Raw genomic sequence first — 10,040 nt, forward strand, 5'->3', positions numbered from 1 at the left:
TTAGGTTTTTTGAGACAGGGTTTCTCTGATTAGCCCTGGCTGTCCTGGAACTCACTCTGTAGAGCAGGCTGGTCTCAAACTCAGAAATCTACCTGCCTCTGCCTCCCAAGTGCTGGGATTAAAGGAGTGTGCCACCACTGCCCGGCTCATTTCATTTTTTAAATTAGGTATTTACTTCATTTACATTTCCAATGCTATCCCAAAAGTCCCCCATATGCTTCCCCACCCACTCTCCCACCCAGATGTGTTATAGTATAATAGAAACTGCCTGAAAATGGTACATGCTAACAGACAATATGATACACAAACGGAGTGGGAATAGACAGGAAACCACAGAGACCACAGCCTACTCCAAGAATCTTTCAATAGACTGCTGAATGGACTGGATCTGCTGCTTTAGTTGAGAGCCTTTTTTGTTAGGTATTTTCTTCATTTACATTTCAAATGCTATTCCCATAGTCTCCTTATATCCTCCCCCAGCCCTGCTCCTCAACCCACCCACTCCCTCTTCCTGGCCCTGGCATTCCCTGTTACTAGGGCATATGATCTTCACAATACCAAGGGCCTCTCCTCTCATTGAGAGCCATTTTTGATGGTAACAGAGCAGACTATGGCTTGCCTGGAAACATCACAGGTCCTAAAACCTGCTTGGAGCACAAAAATTCTTAGGGTATATTCTTGTCATCACACAGCAGAGAGGTGTACGATGATCTCCAAGGGCTCAGCATCTGCTGCCATTATGAACTCAAAGATGCCTCTGTTTGGTGGCTTCATTGACTCCTTTCCGAAGCTGCTTGTAGTTACGTAACTGCTGAACAAGGTCCAGCAACTTCTTGGGGAGGTGGGCATCTGCAAGGGCTTTTGGATTCACATCAGCCTCCATCATGGCTGTGTGTGCTGGCCTTGCCACTACTCAACAACCGGGTGGGCAATTCTTTATTGCTAATTGATGTAAGAGGACCCAGACCACTATAAATTGTGCCTTAATTTTGATAGGCAAGGATTGATTCTATAAGAATGTACTAGAGCATGCCAGAGGAAGTAAGCCGGTAAACAGCACTTTTCCATGACTACTGCTCCAAATATTTAAATCCAGTTTGAATTATTTTGGTTTAATTTAATTATGTGCTATCAGTTTAATATGTAAAACACAGTTTCCTTCTAATGTTCTTTTTGGCCACTGAAACAAAACTCAAACAACTGGAACCAAATTACAACAGAAATTATACTATATTTTGTATGATGCTATGGCTATTAACCTATGGAAATCAGGGAGTGTAATGTGGTAGTTAGTAAGATTAATATATTTTATAACCTTGGGCATTTAAATATTTTATTCTTAGTTGGTGGCAGTATTCATATGAACTTTTCAAAGACACATCTGAAAACATAAACACAATCAACAGTATATTGACTCAATGAGTTATATTTAGGACTATATATACACACAAATACATGTATTCGTGCAATAATAATTAAGAATAAAGAGGCCACAAGTTTGAGAGTGGGGAAGGGTATAAGGTAGAAGTATTATAATTCTAACATAAAAAATAAACAAAAACAACAACACAGTTATAGAACTTTGCTGGAGGTAAGTACATCATTGAGAACAGGCTTTGAAATTTACATGTTCACCTCAGTTGCACTTTATTCCCTCTGCATGGTATTTATAGGTTTGATGTAAATTCTTAACTTCTTCTGCAGATGCCTGTTGGAATGCTTCTACTAGTATGCCTTTCTTACCAATAAAGACTCTTCCTCTAGACACAAGGCAAAGATAAACTCTTAACTTTCATCAGTCATATTTGGTCATGATATTTTATCACAGCACAGAAAAGTAGCTAATACAGTCATAAAAAAAATCAGGTTTGGCGGTTGTATATGGGATGGATCCCCGGGAGGGGCGGTCTCTGGATGGTCCTTCCTTCCATGTCAGCTCCAAACTTTGTCTCTGTAACTCCTTCCATGTGTATTTTGTTCCCCATTCTAAGAAGGAACGAAGTATCCACACTTTGGTCTTCCTTCTTCTTGAGTTTCATGTGTTTTGCAAATTGTATCTTGGGTATTCTAAGTTTCTGGGCTAATATCCACTTATCAGTGAGTGCATAACATGTGTATTCTTTTGTGATTGGGTTACCTCATTCAGGATGATATTCTCCAGATCCATCCATTTGCCTATGTATTTCATGAATTAATTGTTTTAAATTGTTGAATAGTACTCCATTGTATAAATGTACCACATTTTCTGTATCCATTCCTCTGTTGAGGGATATCTGGGTTCTTTCCACCAAACCCAGACACTATTGCATATGCCAGAAAGATTTTGCTGACATGATCCTGATATAGCTCTCTCTTGTGAGGCTATGCCAGTGTCTGGCAAATACAGAAGTGGATGCTCACTGTCATCTATTGGATGGAACACAGGGGCCCTAATGAAGGAGCTAGAGAAAGTACCCAAGGAGCTAAAGGGGTCTGCAACCCTATAGGAGGAACAATAATATGAACTAACCAGTACACCCCCCCCCCCAGAGCTCATGTCTCTAGATGCATATATAGCAGAAGTTGGCCTAGTCAGTCATCATTGGGAGGAGAGGCCATTGGTCTTGTGAAGATTATATGCCCTACCACTGGTGTGTGGGAATAATGTTGGGCCATAGAAACAAGGAGACACTAGACTGCATTTAACCTAGGCTTGCAGTCATTTAGTGGGCTCGAGGGAAGTGCATAGGGGGGTGGGAAAATGTGTCCTAAGATGTGGGAGGCGAGGTTCCCTGACAGCAGGTTCTGACACCTGCTGGAAATCGCACAGATGAGTCAAGAATGAAGGGTCTGGGGTCCATGGGACTACAATGGGGAGTCTGGGCCAGGGTGTCCCAAATATCTGGATATCCAGATGCCTTTGTGTTGCAGGGAAGGCTGAGGATAAGGAGTCCCTGGGTTGAGGGGTGGGGTGAAGAACTCCAGCTTAGCTCCTCAATGATGTTCCTTAGCACAGAAGGACCTTCTGTGAGAGACTTGGGGAGCAGCTCTGTAGATGAAGGCTTTTTTCCATGTTCCCCACGGCAGCTCTTGATGAAAGAGATAGTGCTTGGTTCCAAACTGTTTATTAATTGTTCATCATGGAAAATGGGTACATACCACCTACTGAGGATGGACTAGAGATTAAATACCTATTACAGCAAGAAATGCCCAAGAAGGAACTCTTATTGTCTAAACCCTGAAGGCTCATCTAGATACTTCATTAACATAGAGAGCTCTAATTTGACTATGTGACCAGAGGGCACATTTCTAGTTTCTCATGTGCTCCAAGCCAAAAATCTGATATGGAACAGGGAGCTACTCACTGTCTCAAGTGGATGCCTGAGTGACAGGGGCTCTGAAATCTCTCAGCTTTACCAAGTTTGCTGGCATGTTCCATTGTTACAAAAGTAATCATATAGGATCCTATGTTTGAATACATAGTTTCCAGTTTATAGAACCGTTTGGGACATATTACATGGCATTGTTTTATGGGAAGACGTATATCATTGAAGTCAGGTTTTGAGGCTTAAAACTTCCATACCACTCAAATTAGCTGTCTCTGAACTGTCAGATACTGCTATAAGCTCTGAGCTGCAGTTACAATGGCATGCATGCTTTGCTATCAAGTTCTCTGACACTATGGTCACTATCTCAATTTCTCTGACACTGACAACACAGTAAACTCTTTTGCAAGCTGCTTAGGTCATGTGGGGGGGGTTGTTTGTTTGTTTGTTTTGGTTTTGACATAACAATAGGTAACTTACCAAGACAGTGATCTAGCAAATAACATATTGTCATTTTTTTAAGTATAAAAGTTCCATTAGAACAGCAATCAATCTTTTTTTAACCCTTTCTTGCAGCTAATTTTGATCATGTGGAAAAGTTCCATCTAAATATGCTGCTATAGCTCATATACATGAAAACAAATAAGCTGAATATTTGTTAGAATTGAAAACTTCTGTCATCAAAAGACAATGCCAATCAATTTTCTCCAGGAATGATCCCCATAATAGATTTTCAAATCCCAAGTTCTTTGTTCTAAGTACATGTACATATGATGACCACTAAATAAGTACTGTGTGCATGCACGTGTGTATGTGTGTGTGTGTGTTGTTCCTGAGTATGTATGTTTCTATTTCTCTATGTGCTCCCATGGCCATGTTGATGGCAGTGACCTATACTGCAACCTAAGTCCATGTTAACTCCTGTGGTCCATACTGAAGGCCAGGTCTGCATTTGGAATCTTACTGTAGCAGAGTCTGTGTTAATGTCTGTGACTTGTATTACCACTGAAGGTCATGCTGTGGTCTATGCTGCCACTGAGGCCATATTGATGTGATTGCCCTGTGCCATCATCTGAGGCCATGTTGTTGTTTTTGCTAGAAGTGTGTTCATAGTCGTTGCTGGGGCAGAGGTTCATGTTGATATCTGTGGTCTGTCCTACCACAAGAGACCACGCTGAGATCTATGGAACATGCTGATGCCTGTAATCACGTGGAGCTCTGTGGTTCATGCTGTGGCCAGAAACCATGTGGAGGTCCATGATTCATGATCCTTTTGACTATATATGAAAAGGAACCGTCTTTTGTAATGGTATTTATGACTGCATAGTCACAGTTGAGAAACAGGGCTATAGAAGGCTTCTGTGAAAATCCTTAACTCCCTACCTACCCCTCTCCCCAAAAGGAAAAAGGTAACAAACTGGATAGAAAGCCATGGAAGAGAAAACTGTGACAAGAATACTGAAGTGTATTTCTCCATAACTAATGACTTCTAGTAGGGGTGTGGATAGGGAACACTCAGTTTTCTTATGATTTTTGGTTGTGAGGCTATCCTTTAACAGCTGAGCCATCTCTATAGCCCAGGCTTAATTTTTTTTAAAGAACTTGTCACTGGTAGTTTGACCATACTCCAGTGAATATATGGGTAACAACAATTGGATTTATTTTTTTGTTTTGTGTCTCTACTTCTTCTTCTTCCTCCTGTTCCTCATCCTCCCCTTCTCCTCCTCCTCCTCCTCCTCCTCCCCTTTCTTCTCCTCTTCCTTCCCCTTCTTGTCTTCTTGTCTTCATGTCTTCATTTTTGTTTTTTGAGTGGGCTTTACAAGGGTGAGGAAGCAGACATGAGAGGACTGGAAATAAAGTGTAACTGGTGTTCATGATGTAAAATTCTAAATTCCAAATAATCAATAGAAGTATTATGTGAAAAAATACCTTATGATATATTAATTTTTATGCTTTGAAATTATACTATAATTATAGCATACCCCTTTTCTTTTTTCCAATCTAAGCTCTCCCATAGACCCTTCTCTCAGATTCATGATGTTCTCATTAATTCTTATTACAAACAAATATGTATATATTATGTATATTTTTCTAAATACATAAATACTACATTATTTGTCTAATTAATATTATTTAATATAATTAATATTATTTGTATGTAAGTTTTCAGGGCTAGACTTACTAGAACTCTTGGTTGCTACCTTCCTTGGGAATCTTGCATGATGCCTCTTGCACCATAAAACCTAATAGGAAAGAAGCTTTAAAATTACAGTTCGGGGGTCTCCAGGCTCTGTCTAAAATGCATAGTATCTTCAGTAATAGTGTTTTGGGAGTTTCTTGGACAAACTTGAACCTCAATTCAGTACAGGGTTTCTCATGCATGGAATTGAAATTTTTGGTACATGGTCTTTGGATCTTTGAGGGAGCATTGTCGTCCCAGATGAAAAACTTTCAATTAAATTATATGTGCATATTTATACACAGATTTATGTGTATTACAGTTTTTAGTCAGTTAACTAATAACATGATTCTGTATGACATTTTAGTTTTACTGTAATTATACCTTCTTCTCTTCTTAATATGTATTATTCCCTCTCCTTAATTATAGTCCCTCATCCCAATGGAAATTTCATCTTACTAGAGTCAGGATGACTATAATGAGAGCAAATGATAAATTGTCATATTGATGTGGAAAAGAAAAACACCTACTCATTGCTGGTGGGAGTACAAATTAGCACCACCAGTATGAAAATCAGTCTGAACATTCCTCAGAAATCTACACACTGATTTACCTACAAGATTCAGCTATACCATTCTTGTGTATGTATCCAAATCACACTACATCCTACTGCAGAGGCATTATAGATCAGTTAATAGCCAGGAAAGAGAAACAGCCTAGATGTTCATCAAATGGTGACTGACCAGTGGAAATGTAGTTCTATACACAATGGAACATTTCTTATCTGTCGACAAAAATATATTTATGAAGCTCATATATAAATATATTGATCTGGAAACTAATTCAGAGTGAGATAACCAATATCCAGAAAGAGAAATGTCCACAGGTTTTTTTTTCCTAATTTGTGAATTTTAGTTTTAAATCTTTAGACAGATGTCTTTCATTTAGAAACATAAAAACAGAAAATAGTATCTGTCCATAGAGGGCTATTTCAAGGGAGATAAGATACAATACTGTTATATAAAAGGGAAGCCAGAAAATAATGGATCAGGAAAGACTGAGTGAAGTAAGGGATAGCCAGGAAAGGGAGGAGGAATAGAGGAGGGCAAGGTGAAACTAAAGACACTTTTGAAAAAGGCATATGGAAAAACACAGCAGTATAAGCTTTCTGATATATAAATACAAAAGAAGTTAAAATTGATTAACCTAATAACAGGGCAACAACACCTCTACTAGACACAAATAACAATAGTTCCAACATGGAGAAGAGCAGTGGACATGAAGTATCTATCACTCCTGGCTGAGGTGTTATTGCCAAATGATGGCCTCAGAGAGAAGAAGAGTCAGGGTTTTGTTTTGTTTTTTTGTTTTTGTTTTTGTTCTGTTTTGTTTTGTTTATTTATTTATTAATAATATGTAAGTACACTGTAGCTGTCTTCAGACACACCAGAAGAGGGCATCTGATCTCATTACAGATGGTTGTGAGCCACCATGTGGTTGCTGGGATTTGAACTCAGGATCTCTGGAAGAGCAGTCAGTGCTCCTAACCGCTGAGCCATCTCTCCAGCCCCTTGTTTTTGTTTTTTCTTTTGTTTTTTTTTGTTGTTGTTGTTGGTTTTTGTTTTTTGTTTTTTTTTGGTAATGTTCCCTGACAAGCTGACTGTAAACTCCAGTGACTAACACTCAAGCATATGTGACCAACACATATTAGATTCAGGAGAATAATAAAATTAGAGAGGACATGATGTTGAGCTGGTATGGAAATGAGTGAATCTAAGAGTACATTTTAATAAAAGTGAATATTCTCAAAACACATTGTACAAATTTTTCAAAGAATTTCTTAAAAAAACACATAGATATGGAAAGAAAAGGTACAGCAATAATGAAGAAACTACCTTGTATATCAAATCCACAGGTGTTGGATGTATTCATATCAGGAAAATTACTAAAGTCATTATTAGCAAATCAAGAAGAACAATGGTTTCAACTATCTCTTTATATATTCAATATTTATCATTCCTATAAGGTCACACCATGGGAAGTGTCCTCTCCTTCTTAGATCTCAACTCTCTGGTTCTCAAATGGTATTTGAAACACAGTAACATTTTATCACTGTGGAGAATATTTAGAACTGAGCAAAACTGAAAGAGATAGACTGAATCAGTTAGTATGAAAATGATAATTTTCATTAGAAAGGTGGCCTAAGAGAAGAAGGACACTCTTCCTAAACACACTTAACTTCTCTAAATGTAGACTTAGATATGGTAGGTGGAGCATGGTTCTCTGATAAAGCTTTACTTCATAATCCATCTTGTTAGCATAATGCATATTCTGTGAACTTGTGTCTTCCTCATTCAGAAGAAAAGTATCTATAGCACTAGACAGTATATTTTTTTTTTGCATGTCCCTAAATCATGTTTCATACTGTAAGTCTGCTTAAATTCTCAGTTCCTATTGCTATACTCCTATCTCTTGATTTAGAAGCTACAAGGTCTGAACGTAGGTATGGAGGCAGATGTTCCAGTGACATGAAACTAATGTCACCTCACACGCATATTCCTCCCTGTCTATTTTGGACTGACAAAATCCGTTTGTCTTTACACATGCAGAAATGCCAGGTAATTTGCTTCTATCATAAGCTTCATAGTCGTCAGATTTTAAGACAATAGATAAATCAGTCTAGGAACTTGTTCACTCCCCACATGTTTGCTGTTGGAGGGATAACAGGGAGAAAGGAGTAAATGCCATCAACCCATAAGATAAAATGAATTATTTTGGACGATCTGTATTAGAATATAAATTACCTTTCCACTTAGAGTGACAATTCAATGCTACAGAGTTACAAGCCTCTGGCCATCACATGCTTTTGTTGCTATGACTATAGCTTCATTGGCATACTGAGAATTCTGTAAACAAACAGGAATGAAATATAAGCAATTAAATTGCACAGATTAACTGCACACATAGAGACTCATGGACACTGGACAGCATGTTAGCTGGGAAGAGACTATGTGCCAAGGCTAGAATGTGACTCAAAGCTGAGCTCTGCAACTTACTCATTCTGTGGCTGGAAAAAAAAAAATGATACTCTATCTGTAAATGCCTCAGTTTGTCTGCTATGTAATATATGAGTGATTATATGCTGACAGAACATAGATGCTTCATAATATTAAGTTAATGTATGTATATTAAGTTCATAGTTCCCAGCCCAGTGTAAAAATTGAGCACATTACCTAATGTGTATATTTTTATCACATGTATTAAAAACCACATAGGATGAAAGAGGACTGTTCAATTAATATTTGGAAAATGTTGAAACCTTGGGCTGAATTTCATAGATAAAATATGTTACATTTCTTTCATTCTATTTCACCTTATTTTCAGCTTTTTTGTTTGTTTGTTTTGTTTTGTTTTTGTTTTTCGAGGCAGGGTTTCTCTGTGTAGCCCTTGGCTGTCCTGAAACTCACTTTGTAGAACAGTCTGGCCTTGAATTCAGAAATCTGCCTGCCTCTTCCTCCCGAGTGCTGAGATTAAAGGAATGTGGCATGATGCCTGGCTATTTTCAGCTTTTATATGTGAATTTTACATTGAATAAGAATATCAGTACAGGTACTGAGGAGAAGGTTCATCAGTTAAGATCACTGCCTACTCTCTAAAAGGATCTGGATTTGATTCCCAGCACCCATACAATGTCTTACAACCACCTATAACTTTAATTCCAAGTTATCTGACACCATCTTCTGGCCTAAACAGGCATCAGACATGTACATGGTCCAGTTATGCATGAAGCCAAAACACTCATACACATACATTAAAAATAAATACATCTTCAAACATATCAGTATAACATACACAAATATTTACGCAAATGATAAAATTGGTAACAGAAACAAAAGTCGTCCATCACTCTCATCAGAAAATCTGAAATTACTCTATATGAGTTGTATATATTTCATACGTTCCAAAGACAAAGACACTGAAACCGTGGCGCTGACTTTTCCTCACACTGAAATCCTGTCATCGGTGCTGTGTTTAACGCTCAGGTTCAGTTTGTCACTTGGGAAGTATTGTTGATTATTTTTTGTGTGTTCAGCCTTCTTCTTCTTTTTTAAATTACGTATAATGCCTTCTTCCTCACAGTTAAGAGAAATGGCTCTAAATGTCGAAGTGCCACAAAGACACAGCCACCAGAATTTTGTATGGATCACAGCATTTGAGGCGTTTGTTCAGCTGCCTGCTGAATCCTCTGAAACTAATGCTCAGTCTATATTAATGTCTCAGTCCCAGGAAACCTCAGCCTGTTCTCTACTATAATTAATCTTGCAGGTACTGCCTTGACATTATTGGTTCACCAACAGAGCAGAACTGCCTAAGCCATCAATAATAATTCAAGACATTAGGATGAAGCCTATGCATGGGCCTGGGAGGTAGCCAAATGAGTGAAGCCTTCCCCACTCCTCTCCAGCAGAAGGGAAACTCTACAATTGAAACTAGTTGTTTTGGTAGCTGGATAATTTGTAATGGAGGGGTCTTGGTGTTACTAATTGTTTTGCTTT

At 38.3% G+C, this 10,040-nt stretch overlaps 1 pseudogene; it reads right to left on the reverse strand.

The window, feature by feature from the left end:
* Positions 1 to 346: 346 nt before the first annotated feature.
* LOC110307351 (NHP2-like protein 1 pseudogene) lies at positions 347 to 886 on the reverse strand (annotated as a pseudogene).
* Between the last annotated feature and the right edge of the window lie 9,154 nt (positions 887 to 10,040).

Source organism: Mus caroli, unplaced genomic scaffold (assembly GCF_978045245.1).
Source record: "Mus caroli unplaced genomic scaffold, Mus_caroli_1 scaffold_14, whole genome shotgun sequence".
NCBI lineage: Eukaryota > Metazoa > Chordata > Mammalia > Rodentia > Muridae > Mus > Mus caroli.